The 26,464-nt window shown below is 35.8% G+C and overlaps 1 protein-coding gene across 1 annotated transcript in view; it reads left to right on the top strand.

The window, feature by feature from the left end:
• Positions 1 to 1,358: 1,358 nt before the first annotated feature.
• IRAG1 (inositol 1,4,5-triphosphate receptor associated 1) overlaps positions 1,359 to 26,464 on the top strand; it is a 76,241-nt gene continuing 51,135 nt past the window's right edge. Inside the window, exon 1 of the mRNA XM_033006991.2 lies at positions 1,359 to 1,410. The gene's annotated coding sequence lies outside the window, so the exon portion shown is untranslated. The remainder of the gene's footprint in view (positions 1,411 to 26,464) is intronic.

The following is a 26,464-nucleotide window of genomic DNA, read 5'->3' as shown; positions in this document are numbered from 1 at the left end:
TTTTTCAGAACTTATTTTACTTTGTTGATTTGGGGGGCAAAGAACATCTTAAGTGCAGAATAATAGGCTTTCTAATGCAAGATCAAGCCTGATAAGGCACAAATGAGGTGTTTAGCCTCTTATTCCTTACATTACAGGGACCATGCTGTGTTGCAATCATCTCATCTTTGCCCACTTCTCCTACAAACATCCTCATGTTTCCATGCATTGCTCCCCTATGGAATGTGCTTTCAAAGTCAGAACATCAAATCCTTGCTTTCCTTTGCCTGATCTGTTTCTGCCTTGCTGCCTTTATTAGCCATTATCAAAAGGAAGTTAATTTAATATCATTATTTGCTTTATTCTCTTAAAACACCCTTAACATGTCCCCTCCAAACTTACTATCTAATAAATTTCCATACATTCTGGTGCAATATTTTGACATTTCCCACCCCCCAGCTCTTTTGTCTCTACTTGAATTGTGAAACTGTTTTTTGGACAGGGTTTGGCTTGCTTATTTTTAATAACTTTACAGTACCTGGCATAAGCAGAACTCTTAGTTAGGATCTGTGAATGTAATAGTAATACTTATCAGTAAATAATCTGAATTGGCTAGAGGACTGGATTACATTCTATATCCATTACAGAGCTGAGAGCTCTGAATCACATGCATGTGATTCTCCTGCAGGTACATGAATACAGTATGGTAAGTGTTTTGGGTTTCTTTTCCTTCTTCATGCCCCATTTGTAGCTACATTCTCTCATGGGATACAAGCAACTTCTGTGGACTTCAGTGGGAATTATTCATACTCTGCAAGTGGAGAGCAGAGCCCATGGCTGGACTGAAGCCAGTGTTCTTTAAAAGTTCACATGCCTTGTATTGGCTCTCTAATTTAGACTCCTTCTGACCAAACAAAGAGGGGAGGGGAATGAAAAATAGTAGCATCTGTTTCAGTAAAAAATTCTAAGGGTTAACATAACATGATGTAAATTATTTAATCTGTTCTTCCTACTTGCCCATTTTAATCAAAAATGAGTAAGTAGAGTCTTATATGCAGTGAACATGAAGAATGCTAATGGGATGTCTGCATCGTGTTGTACTCGGAGTACTTATGCCAGAATAGGAAAGCCTTTTATTCTGTAATTCGCTGAGGCAAGAAAGAGGCTTTCTGAACAGTTACTTTAAATTTAAACTCTCATTCTAATGTTAGACAGCCTGTTGGATCTCCGAGTTAAAAATTGCTTCAGCTTTAGTTACTAGAGCCAGATGTAACATTGACCTTAAATGGTAAAAGCTCCCAAGAGTGAAAGAGAGGCTGGCCTGAGGGGAAAAAGAGGAATAACTGAAGTTTTAGGTAAGTAATCTCTATAACTGAGAATAAGCTCTTTTTCAGCCGTGAAACAGAACGGAACCATATTTCCTCCTTAAAGGTACAGTAACTTGTTGTGATACAGAGTAGTTGGTTCTTTCCACCTCTTCCCCCCCACCCCCTTCAAATTCTACCTCTTGTTCAGATTTTAGCTGCTTAAAAAGTGGGTGTATTTAATGAAACCTAGTTCTTTTTATGTACTGTTTGGGAATATACAAGAATGAAAGAGAAAATGCTGTGTTAATTATACTGAGACTTGGTTAATAAAGGTATGTAGTCAGTAATTCAAGGCAACCTGATTCACAGATACTGTTATCTGTATTGTGCTAACCATTAGATAGTCTTAGTTAGCAGCAATATGTGCTATAAGGAAACAGAAATTTATCAGATTTTTTTTTCCTTTTTTTTTTTTTTTTTTAATTATATGACTTTCCTTCCCACATGCTTGCTTTTAACAGTGTTGGAGTTGTTAATTTTGATATATTACCTACTTGTGTCTGGAACCTATCTTTTTATAAGTCTTTCCAGAACCATTTCTTTATACAGTGTGTGTTTGGTTTTAATCCTATTAGATGTAAATTAGTACCGTGAAGTTGTGTCTAATTGCAATGCTGTACAAAAAAAACAACCCTACCATCAAATGTTAAAGCATGTTTACTTGAGTATGAAAAATCACAATATTTACATTTCCTGATATTTCAGCCTTCAGTTTTATCTGTGCTATTTGGTAGGCACTCCACACCAAAGTGTATTTTGTTTTCTTGGCAAATTAAAACACTTTTTTTGGTCTTATTAATGTGTATGTTGAGCTCTTTTTTTCAAACAGCAGTAGGAAAACAACATGAACGAATGAGGTCTGTACAAGGAAATGATTGCTGACATTGAAGACAGGTTTCTATTAGTAACTCATATTAGTAACAACTTGTGTTAGTGAGTTGGTTTTTCAAATCATATATAGCATGGTTTCATCTAGAGAAAAATTCTGTGCAGTCAGCAGCAAAGTTTCATCTTTATGGGGCGGTTAGACACTGGGTTTTAGTTTATGCTATGCAGAGATTAGGTGAATTTAGAGTTCTGAGCATAGACAGTGTTCCTGCAAGAGCTAACAGTTACTGCGTTTATATTTGGTATGGTAGGTGTTGTATGTGCTTTAATGAAAGTTCACTTCATCTTGCTTCAAAAGAATGTGATAAATGAATCTTACTTGTTAAAACATTTCAGATCTGGTTGCAAAACTTGTGATTAATTTTCCTTTTATTTTTCTCTGGACTATCATTAGTGAACAGCTTAATACTTTTAGATTAATCTCCTACCTGACCTTTATGTTTTAAATCAACAATTATACCAGACTTGAAGCTTAATAATCTAATGATACAACTCACAGAAATCTAAGTTTATTAGAAGTAACAGTGGAAATTAAGAAACAATCCGATATATTAAATGCTGAATACTAGAGAGTCCTCGATCTTCTAATATTCTTTTATTTTCTAGCCTCCAAAGGCCCTCGTTCTGGTTTGCTGTTTTTTCATGTATTACTTACGACATTTCATGCGACCCTTCAGCTTGTGCAGGGATGTGCATCTTTAGCCAGTATTTAGAAGGCATTTAAGTTTTAATAAATTATTTTTAACTTTGTGTATGGACTGGAATAACTAATCTGTGTCTAACTCTTCCACATCTTAACTAAGTGTCTATTTGAAACATACGATATCGTGTAGCATTTCAGCAACTATTCTTATTCCATACAATCCTTTTTTACTTTATAATTTAGAATATACAATATAGTACCTACGTGTAAATTTATCTTCAGTAAAGATGTTATGATGACAAGTGTAATTTAATACAAAAAAATACAGGTCGCTCATTTGTACATAATGAAAATTGTCAGTCAACAGCAGCGCTATGATAAAATACCTAAGACTATCAATGTATTTAATTTACATAAATCAATCTACTTTACATCCCTCTGGTTTAAGCTCTAAATTGGCTGCGGACATGAAACCTGTAGACCTCCCTGCCTCCTGTGATTTTAGATGTTTGAGTCAAGTTTAATAACTGTAGTCCTATTTATCTGAGACTAGAGCAGTAGAAGTTAAGAATTATCTAGCAGCCAGATTCATAGTTCCAGTCTTTAGCACCACCTTCTTTCTTCTTCCTTTGGCTCAGTCTACTTTACGACAGCTTTTAATGATAGTATGGTGTCGAATCACTTTTTGAAAAGCTGGATAGACATAAGTATGTTATAAGACAAAAAGTATAGCAACTGAGGTGTAGGGAGTTGGTATTGAAAAGAGACAGATGTGAAAGCTTCTCATTTCAAGCGTCATATGTGTATGTTCCTTACATGTCATGGAGTTCTCTTACCTCATCTCTTTGCTGCTCTTAGAGAAGCATCTAAGTATAGGAAAAAGAAGCATCAAATGGCTTGTGAGTGGAAGGAGAAAGAAAATCCTTGCTGTTTAAAGGTTTATGGGCTATTTAAAGATCTGGGGGATTTGTGGGCAGGGAGAGATCTTTCTGTCCTAACTTGCAGCCTTTCTGTAAACTAAGCAGAAGAATTTCCGTGTGATGTGTTCTCCACTTGCACTTCCTTTGAAAAGTGGGTCAAAGAGATGTTTTGGATTTCGGTATCGCTGACAGAAAGGAAATCTGAGTGGGTGATGGATCTTTGAGTTTATAAACTAGTGACTCAAAACATGAATTATTCCTTATGTACACGTGTAGTGGTATGTTATGGAGAACTAAAACTGTGACTGTTGTTGGTAGCACTTTGAAATAACAACTCAGTTTTCCTCCCTGGAAAGTAGGTCCTAAGAATTCTGAAAAGGAGAGAGGGATTTAATACCTAGAGCAAGCAGACTTGTAGCCTCAGCTTTTGTTGGAGATCTTGGGCTTTAACAGCATCCCCACATTTAATCCTCTTCAGCAGATAGATGTATTATGTTTCTTCTTTATTTTTCTTTACTTCTATTTATTTCAATGTGTCTATTGTTAATTTTACAATCTGAAAAATTATTTGAGAAATCCGATTTACTTAAGTATTACCAAATGTATTAACTATCTGAAAGATTTAAACAACAAAACCAACAACAACGACTACACCCGCCACAGCTAATAGCTGAAATAAAGAAAATCTTACCATCTGCTAGAACTTTTATCTGCCTCTAAAATGTACAAACCCCCGACTCTTTAGGTATCACAAGTCATCAGGGACCTGTAATATGGTAGATACGATCAGCTGTGGGTTTGGACAAGTAAGGCCTGTATAATATGTTTGTTTGGGTTTTTTTTATGCTAACACAGGTTGCTTGGAGAGGATGAGATGGTCAGGGAGGGAAACATGCAAACTTGTCAGCTAATATGTGTCAAATGTGTATGTAAACATGAAAGTTTTTTTCCCCACCTAATGCTAACACATATTCTGTTGTGTTTTGTCATGATACAAAGTTATACTTTAGAATCCTTGTGCAGTCCCCTAATCTAGGTGTGAATACACTTACCTTGGTGATTGTCCAAACAGAGCCATTATCTCATGGCTATAAAATGAGGTCCATTGAGCTAGTTACTGCAATTTTTGCAAAGAGTAGAGTTGACAAGTTGATATAACAGTGGGGGGACAGAAGTGTTTTGTGGGGGAGTTGCGTATTTTTTTCTTACCTGTTTTAAGGTTTTGCTTCCTGGAAAAGGATACATGATAGAAATTCTGTGCTGTTGGGTCAAGTACAGCAATTGCTTTGAGGTAGGGGCTTGCCTTCGGAGTAAAATTATTGCTGTTTATATAATTCTGTAAAATGTTTTGTAACGCTGAAGTGATACATGGAGAATTTGGCTCTGAGCCTTTGCTTTTGAAATCATCAGCAAAGTTTCCATTGACTTCAGTGGTGCCAGATCAGGCTCTTAGTGAATACCACAAAGGTAAAGGCAGTGTTAGCAGGAAATAAGAGTTTGATATCTAGGAGAATTTGAGTAGGAGCAGTGGGTCTCTTTTTGCCGATTTTATTTTGGACTTAGATGCACTAGCAAGTGGTAGGACCTATAGAACAAGATCTGTTTCTGAAATTTTGGGAAAAAAAAATCCACTATTTAATTTTCAAATGAAATAATTTTCAATTTAAAAATTCCCCCAGTTTCTCTGAAATGTCTCTGAAAAGGCCTTCTCTGAAGGAGGTGTATGCGTGCAGATAGTAGAGTAGAATAAAGTGTGATATGTTGATTAACCTTTCCTGTTAAAAATTCCAAAGTTGTGCTGAACTGTGCTCTAACTGCTGAACAGAAAAAATTAGAAATAAAGTGTATAGCCATGAGTTGAAGGAGAGCTTTTGGAGAGGAAGGGAAATAATTTAACAATGTATAAAAAAGCATACATGCTTCACAATTTCAACCACTGAATTTCCTTTTTTTTTTTTTTTTTTTTTTTTGTTAATAGTGGATGAATTTGACTGACCTCTGGGCTGATGAAAATAGCATTATATAATTAGGGGCTTAGTCACAATGGAGAGTGGAGTTTGCCCCAAGGGGAGGTGCTAAGTCAAGTTGATGTTCTGCACATCATCTCAGACTGGAAAAATCTTGGAAGCAAATCTAAATATTGTGCTTAATTCCCTATGCAAGTATTGTTGTGCCTATCATCTTGACATCCCTGAGGCTGTTGCAGTTAATAAACTTATCATTCCTATTCTTTGATAGGTATAATTATCAGCATTGCTCTAAAAGCTGTTTTTAGTAAGTGCAGTAGTCAGTGGAGCAGAATGTAGAAAACCAAACAGATGTATCAGAATTACCGAGTATCTTAGGCACTTAAAGCAAGGTTGGGATACTTGAAAACTGCTCTCTGTTTACTCACTGAATTAAGTGAAAATATCTGTGAGGGACAGGGAGGAAGAATTTGTGGGATATAGTTTAAAACCTCAACATGTAAAATTTAATTTTTATCTGCATGTTGAGCTTTTGGGACTTGTTTGAAATCTCTCCTGCATAAAACACAGCATCAAAATGTCCCTTCCAAAACTCATATGCTGTGTACTAATGGAACAGACACACTGGAATAGTAACAACCTTGTACCCTTATAAGAACCTCTTGACATTTCCTGTTGGATTTATATTTTTAAAAGTCTTTGACATTTCCTGTTTAACAAATTTTAAATGTTTTTTGTTGGTAAAATGGCAAACATCAACCATCCCACTCTATACAAAGCTGACGTATAACCATAACAGAAAGGTGAATAATACCTAAAGATCCCCCAGGAAATCTGTCCTGTTGCTGCTTGGTATTTCCATGTCTAGGAATGCTTTCAGAAATTACATTAAGCACCAAGTGGTGTTTTTCACTGGTCACTTGCAGAAATGATACAGAACCTAAAGGATGCAGAGAAAAATACTATACCAGAGGAAAGTAGCCTTTCTTATTTTGAAAATGATTAATTGTATTTCCTTAAACCACATAGCAGGTCAAACTCTCACTTCTTGTAAATCAATTGCTGTGTTTGGAATGTGTGGAGCTTTGCCCATGTGTGTGAACTAAGGGTCTGTCTCAGTGGATTTTGATCCCTCCTGAGAATCTGCCTCCACTTAATATGAAGACAATTTCCCTTCTGTTGTTTAATAGGTAAAGATCAGAGTTGATGGAAGGTTTTTCCTTTCAGAGCATGACCTTGTAGATGTCATGCACATCTTTTTACAAAATGGGCACAAATCAACAACGTTTTTCACCTAATCTTATTCTCAGGTAGTAGTAAGTGATATGCTTTCTCAGAACAAAATCCTTTAAACTCACAATATGCCTTATGCTTATCTGTCTACTTATATGATTCAGAAGTAGTGAAGTTGGGAGGTTTTTTATTCCTTTTGAAGGTGGGTACTGTACGATCATATTGTGTACTTATCTTCTGAGCATCTGCTTTGAAAATAAAACAACATGCCATTTTGACATCCAAGAAAGTGCTATAAAAAGTCTGTTGCTATGTTTAAATGCCTACACGCAGTTGCTATAGCAATAAAAATATCAAAAATTATGTACAAATTGCCATAGTGCATTACCAGCCCTTTCTGGGACAGGGAGAACGTGGAACTGAGAATATGACAAAGATGCTCAGTGTATTAGAGGAACGACTTGGCATGTAGTTTCATGTGCCCTGTGCCATTATCTGTGAGCAAAATGTGGCCTGTATAAATCCCAAAGTGGCTGTGTCAAAAGAGACAGTTGGATCCCTACTTAATTCAGTTGCTTCTTCATGATTTGTGTGACAGAGTTGAATACTTTGAGCAACTTCCCATTTCTCTGCAAGGGAAGTTGCTGAAAACATTGACCTTTCTCTGTATTCCTCCAGTCCCATGTTATCAAGTGTGAAAATCAGCATACAGAGTACATCAGACTGTGTAGATTTCTTCTCTGTAACATTACAATAGTCAGTCTGAATTGCCCTTGCTCCTGAGGCAGCTATGGGAACCCTGCTATCAAAAAAGAAAAGAAATTAAATAGTAGCTAATGGAATCCTTAGCATCTCTCTGGGACTCAAAGCCTTGAACATTCAGTTGCTTCTTAAAAAGAGTAGGAAATTCAACTTCCTTCATAAAACATAGCAAGTAAAGAAAGGCATGTTATTTTGGCAACTATAAGTCCAGTTATGGAACTGAATTGTTACTTCAGGCATTTCTATGCCTTGTTCTCTCTTCTACCGAGGAATAAGTTAAGGAAAAAAAAGACTTGGAAAAATTGGAACATTGTCTGAAAGCAATATAACAGTTCTGTTCTCTTGATTCCAAATTGCTTGAAGAATCCTCAAGGTTCAAATGAGTTTGGCTCAAGCTGCACAAGTATGCTATTCAGTTTGAGTATGGTAATCCACAACAGTCACATAGTTATTTTGTGCATTTTCCATAACGTATGCTTTGAAGTCCAGTTGAGAGGTCTGATATCAAGAACGTTTCAGTGGTAGAAATACATTTTTAATTTTTGTTTCAGTTATTATATAGTGAATACTGCTCCTGTTCAAGGGTCATTATTCTGGTCATTATCCTGATAAAGTGATTCTTAGAGGCACTATGGTACTCTAGTTTGAGAGCACACCTAAATCCTCTAATACTTCTTAGTACATTTGTGCTACTTTATTTTTGTAAAAAGTCAGAATAAACTACTACCATATACATGGCTTACAGTTTTTCTTAAAATAAGAGTTGCAATATTACATAGGTAGTAGCACCCCTCTCATTTCTACTACAGAATAGATTGTATTTGCAACCTCATTACACTGTTTTTCTTTAATGAATTTTTAGTGTCTTTGTGATTTAATTTTAATGTTTCAATTTTGGTTTTAACTGTTGAGAAATTTGACATTTTGTAACTGTATAGCTGCACTAACTTCCATGTGCATGACAGCATGTGTCTTTCTCAACCTCTGTGTGGATTCTTTGTTTAATTTCCTTCTCAACTGTTCTTCATGGGGTACTGGACAATCACCTTCCAAATAGGTTTATTCTTAAACAGAAATGTCATCAGGACTGACTGTGGTTTTGTTTTAGTTTTTTTGTTGTTGTTGTTGTTTGTTTGTTTTTACCAGATCTCATAGAGGAATGCAGATTTTAGATCCATAAATATTTATTGATACTTGTTTATCAATTTTTTTCTTAGAATTCCAATGATTATCTTTTATGTCAAGCTTGGGAAATGCTTCTGTGGTTACACATAGTGTGTTTATAAAATTAGCATACCTATGCTTCATTTACAATATTGTAACTTTTACTGTTGACAATGGTTATATGAATAACCTAATTGTGGAGAGGGAAAAGATAGTAGTAGGAGATGTGTGAAACTTATAAACTATAGCTTTTATCTTTCATGGAATTGTCAAATACTTGAAATACAAAAACCTGCTTTTCTTTAGAGCTGTCTACTATATGTATACTGCCCTCACCACAATTGTTACAACGTAGGTTTATTCTATATTTCAAAGTGATTCTATATAGTCTGTTTCGGATGCTGTACCTCTGAACTTACATCTGCCATGCAAATGCAAACTGCCTGATACCTGCCATTCCCTGGGTCAGCCTTGGTTGAAATTGATCACCAGCTTCAAAAGTTACTGCAGTGCAGGGGGGGAAGAAGGAGAGTTGAACAAATGACATGGCTACATAAGCTTTTTTTCAAGGAAAAAAATAATATGGCTATTGGTTAGAGACACATTTCTCATTATATATTGTCCGCAAGCTGCCTTTAAGTGTTAGATATGCATTTATTCTTTCCAGAATCTATTTTTGGTCGTGTTTTCCTTGGAATAAAAATTATGCTCTTATTCTGGTTGTCAGCCAACTATCCTTCCCTCTTCTTCCCTGCCCTCCTTTCATTCCCTCCCAGTAGCCTTTGAACTTGTCCAACTTGTTGAATTTGGCAAGAGAGGATCTCAAAAGTATTACATTCCTACAAGTAAAAATCAGTAATGTGGTAAGAGAGGAGAGACCCAGCTTACTGCTGCTAAGGGGGAAAGGCTCCAATGTGAGCTGAAATTATCGTTGATTCTGTTGGATCTGCCAGCTGGCATCCTGGCATGTGTGAAGCTTAAAACCAGGCACAGCAAATTCTATCTCTTGTCCCTCCAGACTAGCAGGAGACTAGGAGACAAGTGAGCTTGTTATAAGGGAGATATGATACAAAATCATTAAAATAAAATAGCCAAAGAACAGGTTTTGTTAGCTCAGCTGCTTAGAAACAACTTGTTTGTTAATGTAGAGAGATGTAAGTTACAAACTGTCTGTGCGCTGATATCTTCCCTTTATTTTGGAAAACTTTTGCAAATGTCTATGAAACAGATCATGAAAGCTACATGATGATAACTCTCCTGTGACTTCACACGAAATTCTAGTACTTGGTGGCAGTCCATATGTTGGTCTTCTTTCCAAAGCAGTGCAGAGCACTGTGTTAGATAGTAAAACAGACCCTAATCTATTTTCCATCAAGTCTGCAATGTCTAAAGGGAAAAGATCTGAGGTTTCTGCAGTTTTGGGAACAGGATATAGACTCTACTCAGTCTGCTCTTCAAGCATGTCAGTCAGGCTCATGGGAATGTTGTTAGTGGACAGGTTCTTCCCATGGCCAATGTCAGCTGTCTGGGTAGAGGCAGCCATTCTAATTAGACTTTCCTTATGCAACAGATGTTTTGAAGCTCAGCCAGGGAGAATAAATTAATATTCAGAGACAGTGGCCCTCATCTGCTTTCTGGTCATTTGAAGAAGGCAGCTGAGGCTCAAGAATCTGTTCCCTGAAAATTTTGTTACGTCTGAAGTAATTTCTCCACTAATGACATCTCATTGTTTGGACATATGCAAGGTCAGTATGCAAGCTGTCAGGCTGACAAAACTCCAGGAGTTCCACATCACAGACACTGCTCACTTGCCCCTGCTCCTTTAGGTACCCTTTTAAATCACCTGCCATAGATTTGGGTGTTTTCTTGAAAATATACAGCAAAATACTGGACTCTCTCTGAATATTACTTCAGAGTATGCAAATACTGGTTTTATGGATCAGATCATGCATACTTTTTGATTTCATGAGTTTAAATAACATTGAGAAATCCAGCAACACTAAACAGATGCTGACAAAACCAAAGAGAGATGTTGATCCTGTTAAAGAACTCCCCTTCTGGCTTCCTTCAGCTCACTTTAAGAATTTCTAGAGGCCCTTTTTGTTGAAGATAACTTAGTAAAAAATGGCAGAATGAGATCTCATTTGTTCTTAAGCAAACTGACCACATACTTTATTTCTGTTAGTCACTGATTAGTTATTCTCTGATTATTTGAAAGAAATTGACCTATGGTAACATCCTGTTTTCCTTCTTTGCTCGATCATCTGTTTGGGAGGGGTTGTTTGTTTTGCTTAAAGAATCACGTAAACCCCTTTTCTGTCTAGATAACATTAAGTTTAAAACAGGAAGCTCCTGCCTACAGCATTCCAACCATCAGTGTGCTGAATTTTCACTACCCTTTATTCACCTGTGCTACAGGGCACTATGCTGACCATGACAGTTAGACCTTAAATTCCTCTGCTAGGTAATATCTAGCTTTCTTGTTGCATTTTAAATTTTATTTCTGTTTTTCAAAACACTTGGGCTAATTTCTGATTTGCAGGTCTCATCCAGTGAAGTGATTAGGAGTCTTGTGAATGTAAGAGTTACATAGGTCAGCTACTTGTTATACTGACAATTTTAAAAAATATTTCAGTCATTTTTTTGGTTAACGTGCATATTGACCATATGCTAGTTCTTAAAGTAAGCGCGGCTTCGTAAACCAATTTTAATTACATTATTTCTAAAAAATAGTATAAAAATTATGGATGAGAAGATATGGAAGACTAAGAAAATGTTTATATAACACCAATTTCTGTGGCCTTCTACTGAGGCCAACACTGATAGCTTACTGTTTATGAAAATGTTAATCCTTTGCAGTCCAGATCAGAAACTGAAGTTAATGAGCTAGAAGATAAAAATCATTGTTGGATTGCCTAACTAATATCGAAAAGCTATATTTTTGTTTATGACTATCAAACATAATTCCCACCAAGTTCAGTGCTCCACCTAGATGGATGTTGAGGGATGGAAGTTACGTCATGAAACTCAGTATGTAACTGGGCATTCCTGTGAACTGGAAGTGCAATATGGTTCAGGTATGTGACAGAAGTGAGATTCAGTTCAGAAGTGCAGAAGACCAGATAACTACTATTAGATAACATAATGAGTTTTACTATAGTGAATTTAATAATTAGGACCTATCATGAAGCAGTATTACACAATACCAATGACTGATAAACAGTTCAGGTGAAGAAGTTAGATACAGTAGCTGGTTTCACTTAAGTGTGTTGGGGAATGATCATTTCTTTTTCACAATAGTAAATCATAGCTATATTAGCAAGTGTTTACTTGAAAAAGCTTAAGAATTATGTTGCTGGTAGTTTGAATGTTCTTAAATAGGTCTTTTGAAAACCAAGCAAACAATACTACAAAACCCTCAGCTTTCCCCAAACATTTGCAGGATATGGTGAAAGATGTGCCATTATACAGTGAATATTACAGTGAAGAACCAGGTCTCTTGAATAATTCAGAACTGAACTTTTGCATCCCTCACTTTCTTAAACACATGGGTTTAGTATTTTCTTCTGCATTTGTGCTATGAAATAATGATTTAAATTGGTGAAATTTCAATGTTCTTCTCAGTTAGAAAGATTGAGTGATGTACCAATGTAAAGCATATTCAGCATCTTTTCAATATGCAGTTCTCGATTAGGAATATTAACCCATCCTACTAAGGGTTACAACTATGTAGCTTTGTGTAAGTCAATTGAGCAAATAACTTCTGCATGCCTATGCAGAGTAAATTGACTAGAAAAGTTATCTGACTTACTAATGCCTGATTTTTGGCTTCGTATTGTTGCAAAATAGAAATGAAGACAGAGTATGAACCTGAGGAGTAAACTAAATAAAATATTCATTACTCCACTCCGCTGCAAAAATAGAAGAAGAAAATGTAATATTTAATACCAAAAGTACTTATATTGTGTAGTTGGTTACTCTTATCATTGAGGATTCATGAAGCTCTGCAGTACGATGTTCAGTTAATATATTGGTTGTAATTAAAACAAGCTATGTGATTGAAATTTGCTTTTTGCTTCAACTTAGTTGAAAAACATGCTTAACATGCATTTGGAATTTAATTGTTTTTTCTTTCACATGTGTGATAGAAAAGTGTGGTAGCATTGACTCAGGATGGCAAATGAACTGTTATGGAAAGTATTGTAGTTGCCCTGTTTGTTTATCTTCTAGATTCTGTTGCCTCTTCAGAAAATCATTTCTGAGGTAACTGGATAATTAGAATTTTGGAAAAAAATCATAGCTGGCACTGAATTTAAATATTGAAATATTTCCTTTAAAAACATAAAAATGGCATGTTCAATTACTGACTTTATCCTGCTAGTTCTGTAAAAATATACTTTTTTTCCTCCAAGAGTGTTTAAAAAAAAAAGCAAAACAAAACAAACCCAACATTTGGAGGGAACACTTAGAAAATGAATTTGTGGGTTGTCATTAAGCACCATGGAAATTAAAATAAACATTGTTCTAACTAAGAAACATTAGCAACAACAAAAAAGTTTGTGTTGGAAAAAATCTTTACATGCCTTAGATACATGTTCAACACATTTTGACATCATCTTATTTACAAAGGTCAAACAGTATATTGGCATTATTTTATCTTTACATAGATTTTTTTTTTTTTTGCATAGATAAAGACATTATGTAGCTTGCTTGTTGAGCCACCTTGACAAATGTTACTTGTTTGTAGTCAGTTGTTACATATTATAAAGAAGAAATCAAGGAAGGATGTGAAAAAAGATTAGTGGAATCTACATTAAATGTGTATAGAAAATCTAGTAACTCTAGTTCTACCTTTCTTATTCTTTCAATTTGTGAGGCAAAACTATTGAAAAGGTGGTTTCCTAATGACTGCAGCCTGGGATTTGGATAGAATTAGAAGACTAATAAAGAGAATTAAGATTTTAATACTGAATAATTTCATTTCTTAGCCAATAAAATTAAGAATTAAGAGAAGAATAGGAGCTATCTCTCTTAAGACCACTATTCTTTCCCCTGCCCCAGGCAATTTATTTGGAAGGTAATCTGAAGTAAGACACTTCAGGAAAGGGGCTAGATGAAAAAAGGTCAATTTTGGCCTAATGAAGTTTGTCTCCCTGGGCTTCCCCTGTAGTCAGCTGAGAAGAGAGAGGTTCCTCCAGAGTGCAATTTGGAGAGCCTAAATTAAGTTCCTAATTTTAGGGCAGGAACTTAAGTTGACTTAAAACAAACAAACAAAAAACCAAACCAACCGAACAGAAAACTTAGGGAGACCAATAGCCTTAGGCTAAAGTGAGTCTTCATGAAAGGTCCACTTTTTATACATATACTTTTGCCTTTCCATCTATTGAAGGCATGTGGTATTATAATAACTCTTTTACTGAAGGTGATGTACAGAATGGAATAGGTCTAGGCTCTTTTTCTTCTCTTGTTCCTTCCCCTGCAGAGGACATCAAATTTGGTGTTACGGGTTTTGGTAGAAACATTTGAAAGAAATCTTAGATCAGTATTTAGCAACTGTATCCAGCCATATCCAAATTGATGAGTCTCTGAAAACATTTTCAGTTGACAAGTAAAAGCAAATATCTGCATTGTCTATAATGAAAAAAAATTAAAATCATTTCCTCACCTTATCAAGTTTTTATTTCTATCAACTCTAATAACTCTGATAGGACTAGTGTAAAGCTGGTGTTCACTTCAGTTCAACTGAATTGGTAGATACAAAAGTAAACTGGAGAAGGTTTCATAATGGGTACCAAAACACAATTTCTAAGGCAAAACTGCCAACATGAGAGCTTCAAGAGGAAGAAGAATACTGAGATGAGAATTTAACTTTTAGATATTGGAAAAACTGTCTTTTGAAAAGTTACAAACCCTTCTTCTTTTTCTTTGAAGAAATTGTCACTGTACTGATAGAATGAACAAGTTATATTTTGCTCCTACTTCATAGCAGATAACTGTGAATATATTTTGTTTAGGTAAAGTTCTCAATCCTGGCGATTTTTTTAATTGGAAGAAAATACACCATTTTAAATGCTTGATACTAAAGCATTGTGTTTGTGTCACAGAAACTTTGAACTTGAAATACGTAAGTAATAAAGATGACAACTAACAATTCCTCTCTCATAACATTTTTTTTTCCCAAAATTTTCATACTGGCCATATCCTAAGTAGTCAAGCAAAGCATCTTGTGATGTCAAGTGGGTAAGAATTTTGGCTTTTTAAATTTCAGAAATTATGAATTACTTTAAGTTCCTTAATGTACAATTATTGTGCTTATATTGAGACACTCCCTTTCCCCCAGCCCAAATGATAAATGCTTGCTGCTTTCTGAGTAACTGTCTTCTGGGTGAAGGTAATCATGGATTAGGCATTCACAGAGTCATTCCCTGCTTGGTGTCATGTACCTTTGCTTGTCTGTTCTCCCAGGATTTGATGTTGGTAAGCTTTCCTTGCTTAGTTCTGTCCTGCAGGCCTTACAACAGGAGGGCAAGATGTGGCCTCCTAAGATTAAAGGCATAATATTTGACTTAGTGTTGCAGTAATCCAGCACAGGGAATTTAGAAGTTGAGAGGCAAATAAAATACACAGTCTGTCTCTTCAAAGCCTTTCTGTAGTGAGTGGAAGCTTTGATTGTGCTTTTCATCACTGGAAAAGAAAGTAGGTTGCTTACAAAGTCTGGTAGACAAGAATTAAATATAGTTTGTCTGCTCTGAACTCATGCAGGAACTGTTAGTTGTCTATGCACAGTTAGCTTATGATGTAGAATCTAGCAATAGCGCATGATAAGTTATAATGATATATATTATGTCTTAGTTGTTAAAGCAATCTCATTGTGGAATTTCTCCTATAGATTCAGCTTACTGGGTATATGAGTGAAATACTACTTATGGCGTAAAATAACTTAGGGTTGTAAAATAATGAGGCTGATGAATAGTATTTCTAACTTTTTCTTTCAAAATTTGTGAATACCTCAGGGGGGAAGGTCATCCATTTTATCTGAGACCAATTTTATTTTTTTATTTACATTTCCTTGCCTACCGAGACCTGATTTTTATACTGGCTGAACTAGAAAGAAATATTAATTAGAGAAAGAGAAGAAATACTTCTAGCCTCTATCTCAGAAAGTTTGATTTATTCCTTTGCCCTCTACTGGTACAGATTCTGTGGGAGAAAAAAAGTGGGAGTTGCAAGAGCATTTTAAAACATTTCCGCAGTTTGTACTGCTGATTTAAGAAGAGATTATTTTCATGTTTTTTCTGACTCAGCCCCATATGAGGCATTGGGAGCAGGAGTGTAGGCAGCATTGAATATATGTGATAGGGAAGGGGATGGCAAAGGAAGAAACTGGTAGGCTAAGAAAATAAGAAGGATAAAAGATGGAGAACAGCAAGAATTCTTTGTAATCAAGGGGTGTGCAAACCTTCATGCCAGTCTCAGTTTTCTTGATCTTCTGGTGAAGGAAGGCAGGGGAAGAAGATTCCTCACTGGTGTGCACCAGTGTCTTCTGTTAAATAGTATTGCAGTCAAGCAGAATTTTCTTCATACAGCTATAAAATCGGGAATATCATTTAGTGTGTGTGCAAGCAAATGTGTGTATGTATATGTAAGACTGCAAAGTCTGAAAAGTGCTGGCTCACTGTCTTTTCTCCTGTGAAATCCAGTGCTTTGTGTATGATGAATCTTAAAGAACTGAAAATACTTTCAGTGGTCTGCCACCCAAACAGCCTCTTAAAAACATCTGAAGTTTGTTCATATGCAAGAATCTAAAACGTGACAGAGCAGGGAGATGCCAGACATTCTTCAGACTGAGATATGTTTACTTCTTCAAGAAAGCTACTTAGGGATCCAGCACAATACTATCCTATGGCAGCAGGATCTTAGTCCTGGCTGTGGTCTTACCATGTCCTGTCTTGTATTGACAAGGAAAATATAAGAAAAAAAATCTTTTTCTCTCATTACCTTCTTGTGTCTGTTGTTCTATCCATCCCTTCCTTCAGCATGGTTAATTACTCATAATGTGCAAAAAGGCAGTTTTCCTTTGTTCACATTCTCAAAATCAGTTTCTTTCAGAAATTGAACCTGCTTCCACAAGTGAACATTAGAACTGCATATCCAGGTCATGCAGACCATTCTCCTAATCCCACATGAGGATCATGTTTACATTATGCCAAAAGCAGGAACATTCTTTAACCCTCACTGTTTTCAACCATCTGCAGGCTTTCCAGATCCAGAGGCTCTATAACCACCACTGTACCTCTCCCCTGAATGCATCTAATCCCTCTTTGAACTCACTTACATGCTCCAACTCTTTTACAACTTCTTGTGATAACATTCATTTATTTAATTATATACCGTTGTAAAGGAGCTTCTTTTGTACTTAAATTATTGCCTAATAACTGCTTTTGGCATCCTCATCCTTGAGTACTGTCAGGAATTGTGAGTAAATAATGACTAGGGCACCCTTTCCAGTCTTTTCATGATTTTTAAAAATTTCTAACCTGTTTCTATCCAGAAATGTCCCTTTTTCAAGTTTAAGTGCTCTAGTCTTTTTTGAGTGAAACCATTTGCAATTTCTGACCATTCTTTTTTCTGTGTACCCTTTATATTTATGTTGGGTTGTTTGTTTTTTTTTTTTTTTTTTTTTTAATATGACTAGAACTGTTTTGAAGATTTGGGCATAATATGCTCATAAACTATGTTGTTCTTAATTCGTTCCTACTAATTCTTAACATTTTTGCCTCTTTGGCTGCTGCTGAATGCTATTTTCGGAGAACTATCCAAAATTACTCAGATCTTTTTCCTGACTGGTAAAACATAATGATGAGCTCTGAGTTAGTTAAGTATATTTTACAGTTATTTTTCCCCCATGTGCATTGATTTGCACTTTTCAGCAGTGTATTTCACCTGCCATTTTATCAATCAGGTGCTCAGTATCCCATAAACTGCCTTGGCTGCCTTTAGATCTGATTATCCCATCTCATCTTTAATCAACTGTAGTCACCCCCTTTTCCAGATTCTTCATGACTACATTGAACACCACAGTCCTTGTGGCAGTGTAATCTCTGCAGCAGAAAGGCAAACCTGTAACTTCTACATTTTATTTTGTTCCTCAGATTATAAGAGGTCTTTCCCTCTTGTCCTGTGAGAGCAGTTTTCTTAAGATGTTTGGTAGAGAACTTTGTCAAAACCTCTCTTTTAAAATACATATTGCCTGTATTAAAGTGCTTATTGACTTCTGTAGAGAATTTTTTAAAAAATAGCCACTTGGAATGCTGTACAGCCCCATGTTAGTTTATTATTGTCATATCTGCATCTATTTAGTAATAAAATATTACATTAATTTTTTTATGTAGGACAGTTATCTTAAAATTAGGAACGAGGATGAAAGCCTTAAGTGATAATAAAATTATAAAGCAATGAGTCCTCTGTTTTGTTTTGGCAGAATAGAAAAGCACTTCAAGGTCAACATCAAAATATTGAATTAGGTGTACGGAAAGAATGAGCATCATTGATTGATTGTATTGCTTGCCTTTACCTCAGTCTCTAAGGTTTTTTATTTGTCCTCCACTACCTCAGGTAGTTAATGTGAAGCTTTTTGTCTTGGAGTTTGCCAGAATGTTGTTCAAAGGCATTCTAAAACTCCAGAACCTTAATAATAATCAAAGCATTTTGAAACATTAATATTTCAATGTTTCTTCTACTTTAGATTAATCTTACCTGCGTAGTTCTGTGATATTGTTAAAATGACAATGACTTCCTATATCTTCTTTTAAGACACATTTCTAAATATGTCACCTGGTTTTGTATTTTTGATTTCATAATATATTAGAATCATTGAATCTTTTTCATTCCTTAACTTCCTACAAGTTTTAAATTTAAAGTAAGTAGCCACAATCCATTACTTGAATATAACTTCGTTTAGTTTATTCAATATTAGGAAACAATAAAAAATGGTAAGATGATAAATCTCAATTTATACAGACTTTATACTAATTGTATACAAATTGTTTGTAAGTAAGCAAATACAGAATACCATTTTCTCTGATGTATATATAAAGTTATAAAATAAGCATAATTAAATGCACATCACAATTTCTTAAGACAGTAACAGCAATGGCAATAATGAATTCTAGCACAGCTGATAAAGCACTGTGAAACAGAGCTAAGAAATATGAGTTCTGGTGGATTTAGCTCAGTATCAAGATGTGAATGCTGCTCCTCCCCCCCAGTGTCACCTTGTTGCTCTGCCAAAAGTTATCAATACTTCAGCAGCCACAGTGGAGCAGGACATGTCATAAAACCTCAGTCATTAGCAGCTTGAGCTAAACAGCTGGTTGTAAACTCAGATGATGGAAAGGCAAGAATGCGCCTTATTCACACGCTCTTTCTATAGAGATGGTGTGCTCTGAAGGAGACACAGAGGACAACTGCAGTGGGATCCTGTATTTCTGTTATAAATCTTGACACATGATATGCCCTGTTTTTCTTGTAAAGTTTGTTCTATGAGTAATTCTGCTACTTTTACCCCCTCCTCACCTTCCACATTTTCATTTTAGGCTTTGAGGCCAAAATTTTAAAATGTAGTATATAAAATGTAAACCCCAAAGTCTTTAATTTTATTTCCCTGCAGAAGCAATTCTCTGGTTTAAGCTCACCTCTTTGCTAGGGGCTCTCTGTGCGCAACACTGATAAAGAAATAATAAATGTGTGGGCTTTTTTAGATGTTAATGAGATGAAATTGTGCATAAAGCTGGTACATTGTTTTTGGAACAACTCCTGGATATAATGAGCAATAGAATGGTGTTGGCTAAATAATTTTATCAGGGAAGGATTTTGACAAATTGAACATGAGGAACATTTTGCTACATTTGGCTTGTGATATTCTAGAAGAACAGAGTTGTTTGCCTCAAAGCTTTGTTCTGAACTGTCTAATTACACAGAAAAATGTGGCTTTTTGGTACAGTACATGCCAGTCAATCCATAAAAATTCCTTTCTTGTTCTGGTAGCTTTGATCTTTATTATTAACTTTCCTAGTTCTGGGTTTTAAAGCACAATTGTTGAAAACCTCAAAAATACAGTTAGCAAACCATCTGTTCTTAAAGACTTAGTGTTTTGTATTTGGTAGCTTTCTAAAGAAAATGAAAATGTGTTTTTCTTACTGTGCTTTCTAGCAGATGCAAGCCAATGAGGATAGTTTCCAAATTAGAGTGCAAATTGTAAAGCTCCTGAATCTAGAACTTTAGCCAGTAATCAAAACAGGCCTCATTTTCTTCCATATGTATACCCATATATCCTGCTAGGAAGGATTTAAAAGTAAGAGTAATTATATATTTCATTAACTGAAATCTGGTTTTAGGAGCTTAGCTTTAATGTTGCACAGTTGAAAATGCTAACTTCAGTGTAGTCCATGTTCAATATATCTCTGTGTTTCCTCAAAGTGAGGAAAGCAGCAGTAGATAGTTACGTTCTTCTTTGGGTCCTCAGTGTCAATATCTTGAAGGTCAAGCACTGTAGTATGATTGAGCTGCTATTGAAGTGCATGGTCTGAGAGCACCCTTCACTTTTAAGGATGCCTGCAAAATAAAGTGTTGCATTGCCACTATTTTGCATTACCATGTTTCCCAAAGCTGGGATTCTGTAAGTAAAGGCAGCTCTGGAATATATTTTGTTGTTGTTTTTTTTTGTTTTGTGTGTTTGCAGTAATCGCCCATCTCTCATTTTGGATTCCAATGAAGCCTAAGGGGAGAGCTTTGAGAATACAGGAAATGGGAACTTGCTTTTCCTTTCTCACAAACAACTCTTTGCTTTCATTTTCTGACCACCCTTTCTGCAAGTCAGCAAATCTCTTCTTTCAGAAGTGATAAAACAGTATGCTTTCTCCCTTTTCCCCACAGTAAAATAAAGAGCTCAAGTTCATTTTTCCTAAAGCTGCCTCATCTGCATGCCAAATAAGGATAAAACAAGGGCAAATTATTTCTCCTGTAATTTTGGCTGCGAGTGCTAGACTGGAGCCACTGGGAAGTCTCCTTCTGGTAGACTTTCTGTTCCTTGATCGGACCACATATAGTTTAGGCCAAGTAGCTGAGTTTTTCATCTAAGAGGAGGAGAGAATCATGATGCTTAACTCAAGTTGGAGATGCAGCCAGAGATTACTCGAGAGAGGCTTCCAAGTACTACCTGAGGTTAAGTCTCCCTCCTGGGATACTGATATTTTTAACCTAGGGACAGTAGGCAGAAGCTTGCTTTTAAGTAATCAGTTGATTACTTAAACTATGTAGTTAGTTGTAATGGTAATATGATGCTCTGCTCTATTAAAAGTTTCAGTCAGAACTTAGCTGCTCTCAATCTTTTTATTTCAAGGACTTGTTTGCATTGGGAATTTGGAACATGCACCAATTCAGCTCAGAAATCTGAACACAGTATGGAAATCCATAATGTGGGCTGCTTGCTAAAGGGTTCATCTCACAAAGCTCACCAAATGTTATTTATGACTGAGGTTTAAATCAGTGCTGTGGCTACATTATGAAATACCCTTCTAAAGAATGCAAGTTAATGTTTTCTTATGTAAGACATAAGAACAGCAGTGTCACGAGCGTGCCTAATGGAACAGTTTCTGTGCTAACACACTATTTCCACATGGTGTAGAATTTAGAGTATTTATTTAACCTTAGTTTTAATTACAACATCATCCTGTCTCATAGAATACCTATGCAGTCCTCAAATTATTAAATCAAATACTCTTTCTTGATTTCACCTTGAAATCCATAACTGTCTCCAATAGCAGAAGAGGAAACACAACTCTGAGGAATTTGTTGCTGCTTCAGCTAATACTTGTACCTCAGTGGAGAGTCATCCAATCCACTGCTAACTTGTCCAGTAAAATGCACATTGAATTTCTCTGCTAAATTCAACAGTAACAGGGTCGTCTTTCTGTCTCTAGATATTGTGGGTCTTTGGTTTTAAATCCCAGTACAAAAAAAGAACAACAACAAAAAAAAAAAAACAAAAAAACCAAAAACCCCCAAACCAAACCAAAACAAACACCACACTTCCTCCAAACTACTGAAAAGTCTGAAACTACTGAAAGTTTGCCTTTATGTAGTAAGTTGAACTGTCCAGTAAATACACTACCTCTTCCCATCACACCTTTTTAAAAAATTATTAAATTTAAATGAAAACCAAATCAGTTAGGGAATGTTTACTGTAAGAACTTCATAGTGTGAAAATAATACTATGTGACTACATCCAAAATGTAATCTTCAGCGTATTTTTATATGGTCCCAGAAGCATACTCTCAATAGCAAGGAATAACACAGCCCGCAGAAAACAGCAGATGATTCAACAATACAGGCAAAACACCTTCTGCAAAGTACGGCTGCAAAATCTTGCATTGCTTTAATAGATCTTTTGTGCAAGAACAGAGCTTTTGGCCCCAATTCTGCATTGATATAATACCTGGATGAAACACTGAGAACTTCCCCCACCCCTTTGGATAATACTGAAACAAACAATCATCCTTTGTATGATTAATCTCTTTAAATTATTATTATGACCTGTTTCTGAAGCCAGGTATTGATAAGATAAATTAGTGTAGCTGCTGGCTTTCAAGTTGCTTCTGTTTCCAGCAAAAGAGCCTAAAAAATGACATTACAAAATGTTATTGCTTATTCGCAGTTCTATATCACATGCTAGCAGGAGGGAAGAGACATAAATGTTGTTTTTTGCTTCTTCACAGATGGCTGGGCCTGCAGAATCAATGTGTAATCTAGGGATAAAATTGGACTGTTTCTAGCAAAAGGAACAATTCTTATCATCTAATATACAGCATCCCTGTATCCAAGTTGGGACATTACAGTCTAGATGAATGAAGTACCAGATCAGTGACAAATGCAACTGAATTAAAATAATATTAGTTCATACTACTGGCATTGCGTGTCACCTGGCATTACAAGTGAAGGTCCTTGAGAGTCTATCCATTTATTAGATGTGGAGGACAGGTAGGAATACATTCTTATCCAATGTGGCTTACCACATCTGGTTTTGGACCTCCAGGATGTTGAAAAACTTGAGTAAATCCAGGAGAGCTGCTACGGTAGTCAGGAGCTAGTTAGCATCCTGTGAGGGGAATGAATTGGTATTGCTTAGCCTGGAGAAGAAATTAGTTGCAGTCTTGCAATACTTAAAATGTTACTAAAAGGATAGACTCTGGCATTTTACAGAGATGCATGGCAGGAGAATGAGAGAGAATGATAATAAAATACCACAAGGGATGTTCTGACCAGATGTAAAGGTGAGGGTGGGAAGGAATTACTGTGGGAATAATTAAGCACTGGATGAGATCTACCAGAAATTCTGCAATTTTTGTCCTTGGAAGTTTTCATGTTTCAACTAGACAAAGTCCAAAGCAACTTAGTCTAGTCATTTTGGAGCTGACCCTACTTCAGAGAGGAGGTTGGTCCAAATGACCTTCCAACCTGAAGAATTTCTTGATTCTGGGTATTGATCCTCCAGTCTGACCATCATATAGTAATTTATAAGTTAACTGTAGTCAAATAAGCAGTCAGCAGTCAAAGTGCACATAATAGCTGATTATTTGAATAAGTTAATACTATAGTTGTTTCTCTTCTGGTGTACAGCAATATTTTAGAAAACTCAGTGGAATTGGATTCATAATTCTTTTCTAATAAAAAGGAAGCGAGACACAGTCATGCTCTTTTGGATATGTTGATTTTTGCAATGAAAGAAAAACATGTGCTTGTGTCACTAAAGTAAGCAAATGTGAATCAGATTTTGTCTAGGAAGCATAAAATGAGAGAAAAATACTTGGTTTGCTGTTCTGTCATTTATCTATGCAAGATGGGGAAATCTCCCTGCTTGAAAGACCACAACTGCGTTTTAGGTTTGTTCAACAAAGTGCCCCCTCTAGGATAATCATTTGTAATTGGGAAAGAAAATTTTTTTTTTTTTTTCATTTGGAAAATTTTTTGCTTGACTAGCAACAAGGCTCCTGGGTCACTAAGCAATAGTGTTCTGCTCTAATTAACTTCAACGTATTTACATTTCTGACTTAGGCCTTTGGTAGTATTTTTTTCCAAATTATTTAAATTTGATATCCAGCTCTCCTGGAAAACAGAACAGTTTATAGAATGTTTATATGTAAAAATTGAATTTGAAAATAACTGCTTCATGTAACAACCTTAAGGTTTTTCTTAAACAAGAATTAATTGGCAGCAAAGGACAAGAATTATTTTTTACCCTGATCTTATCTGTCTCCCCTCCCCACAATTAAATTTGTTCTCTTTTTACATTAACTAAAAATATAGTCAAATGGCAATTTGAGAAAATATCGTCTCAAGCTCCCAATTCTGCCTACATCATAGACAAAAATAAACGTGTAACTAGAATGTGATGTATAATGCATGCAGTCCAGACAGTAGAAACATATCTAGGTTTCTCCAAATCTGTGAGGAGTGAAAGAAAAAGAAACCCAAATGACTCTGTGTTACTGAGTACATCATGCTCATTTGGGCAAAAATGTGCATGTTTGGTGGTAATATTTCCAGGTATTCTTAATATTACTATCATTAGCAATTTCTGCTGGGTGATCTATCAATACACAGGTCCTGCATCAGAGGGTTCTTTCAGGAACATGGAACAAAGATTGGCGCTGCCTCCTAAACAAATTTGCATGTTTCTTTCAAATAGTAAGTTGTTTAGGAGGAGGAAGAGAGCAACATTTTTTAGATGCATATAATTTTCAACTTTTTTGGATTTTCTCCTATTTTAAAGTCACTTCCTGTATGTTGTGAGACAATAGGTTTTTCTCCAGATAGTTCCTAGATCCAGGTTCCTTTTGAACTACCCTCCTGAAGGACACTTAATGTACTGTTCTCCCACTCTCATCTTCACACTTTCTTATATGCCGTTCCTTATGCTTAGAAATTCTTATTCTCCATGCCAAATATCCACCCACTCCACATTCACATTCTTCATTTAAACTGCATTTCCTTAAAGTCTATCAAAAATAATCTGCAAGTTAAGAATTATACCAACTCTGCCAAGAGATCTGACAGACTTCTGATCATCAGATTTGCTACTGCAGGCTAAATTCTTTAACTTGTGCATAATACAGAATAAAGCAAGGCCTAATTTTTCCTTAATACCACACGTACTATCTTTTTCACCATATATATGTATATTTTAAAGTACCCCAAAGTTCAGCCCAGCTGGTTTCCTAGAGACCATCTGGCTGAGCTCTGCTGCTTGTTGCCTTGTTCTTGTCATTCTAGCTGAAAGCCCACTGATGGAAAAAACATGAAGTCAGTAAGAAGTAGGATGAGGTAAAATCTTTGTTGCAGGTTAACTGAACTTACGGAAACAACCATCTATGAATTGTAGAGTGGCAGGGTTTTTTCATATTGTTGGGGGTTCTTTTGTTCGAATTTGTTTGGGAGGGCTGATGTAGAGGTTTTTTACACAAAACAAGGGAAAGAACTGCTGAAACAATAAAAGTAAATTCATTTAGGAATGATTAATGGAAATTTAAAATGCAAGACACATATCTAATAACTTCTGGATGGTAAGATCTGTTAGGCAGTTATGACTATTTAGTGACATCTGGCATCCTTGTGCACTTCGTTCTTCACAAGTAGCGAAGATTGGTTATGTGGCTTTGAAAGACAATTTCCTGTAAGGTAAAGGATCTACCATAATTAAAATTTTAAATGTCTGACTGGTTCACTGTTGGAGAGCTTTCTCTAGGGATTTGAGCATAAGCCTTTAGTAAGCTCAGTGAAATATATAAGTGGCTTTCACTATTATGCTTTGAAAGATTGAACATATGGCTTTAAATTCACTTCAAATTCGTTTACTTCCTGAAGAAGGTTCCTTGCTTTTGGCTAAGAAATATGCACAAGTGCTTGGAGAGCAATAAAAAACCAAAACAGACTGTGTAGGTACCATAAAAAAAAGCAAATGGAAAAAAAAAATCCATCTGCCTTTGGTTCTTCTGCTACAGCTGTCCTGTTGTCTCCAGCACAGGATGTGGGGAGTGCCAGGTTATTGCAAAGGCATGACTGGGGAGAAGCCTCTGCTGCAAGAATCTCACAGATCTACCCTTTCCCATAACTACCTTTGACTGTCCTTTACATATGAGAGCTGGGTTCATCTTAGACACATACTTAACCAGATAAAATTATGTTACTGGAGTTTTGACTTAAGCCAATTTGCTCAAAGAAAGCCCCAGAATGAATAAAAACTACAAATGAACCAGAATGTATTTTTTGTGAACTTGTATACAATTCTTAAAACTATTTGTTTTTGCAGGGAGGTAATGCTACTTATAACCTCATTTCCTTAAATTCTTTTTATTGCTAAATAAAAACAAAAACTGAAAACAAAGACCTTGCATCCAAAACAGAATGATTTATAAAAGTTTGATTCATGCAATATTAACTCCTAATTGCCCCTAAAATAAATGGTATCAGGAAACTTTCAGGCTG

This window comes from Tyto alba, unplaced genomic scaffold (assembly GCF_018691265.1).
Source record: "Tyto alba isolate M040663 unplaced genomic scaffold, T.alba_DEE_v4.0 Super-Scaffold_8, whole genome shotgun sequence".
NCBI classification, from domain to species: domain Eukaryota; kingdom Metazoa; phylum Chordata; class Aves; order Strigiformes; family Tytonidae; genus Tyto; species Tyto alba.
This window is presented reverse-complemented; position numbering and strand designations above follow the sequence as displayed.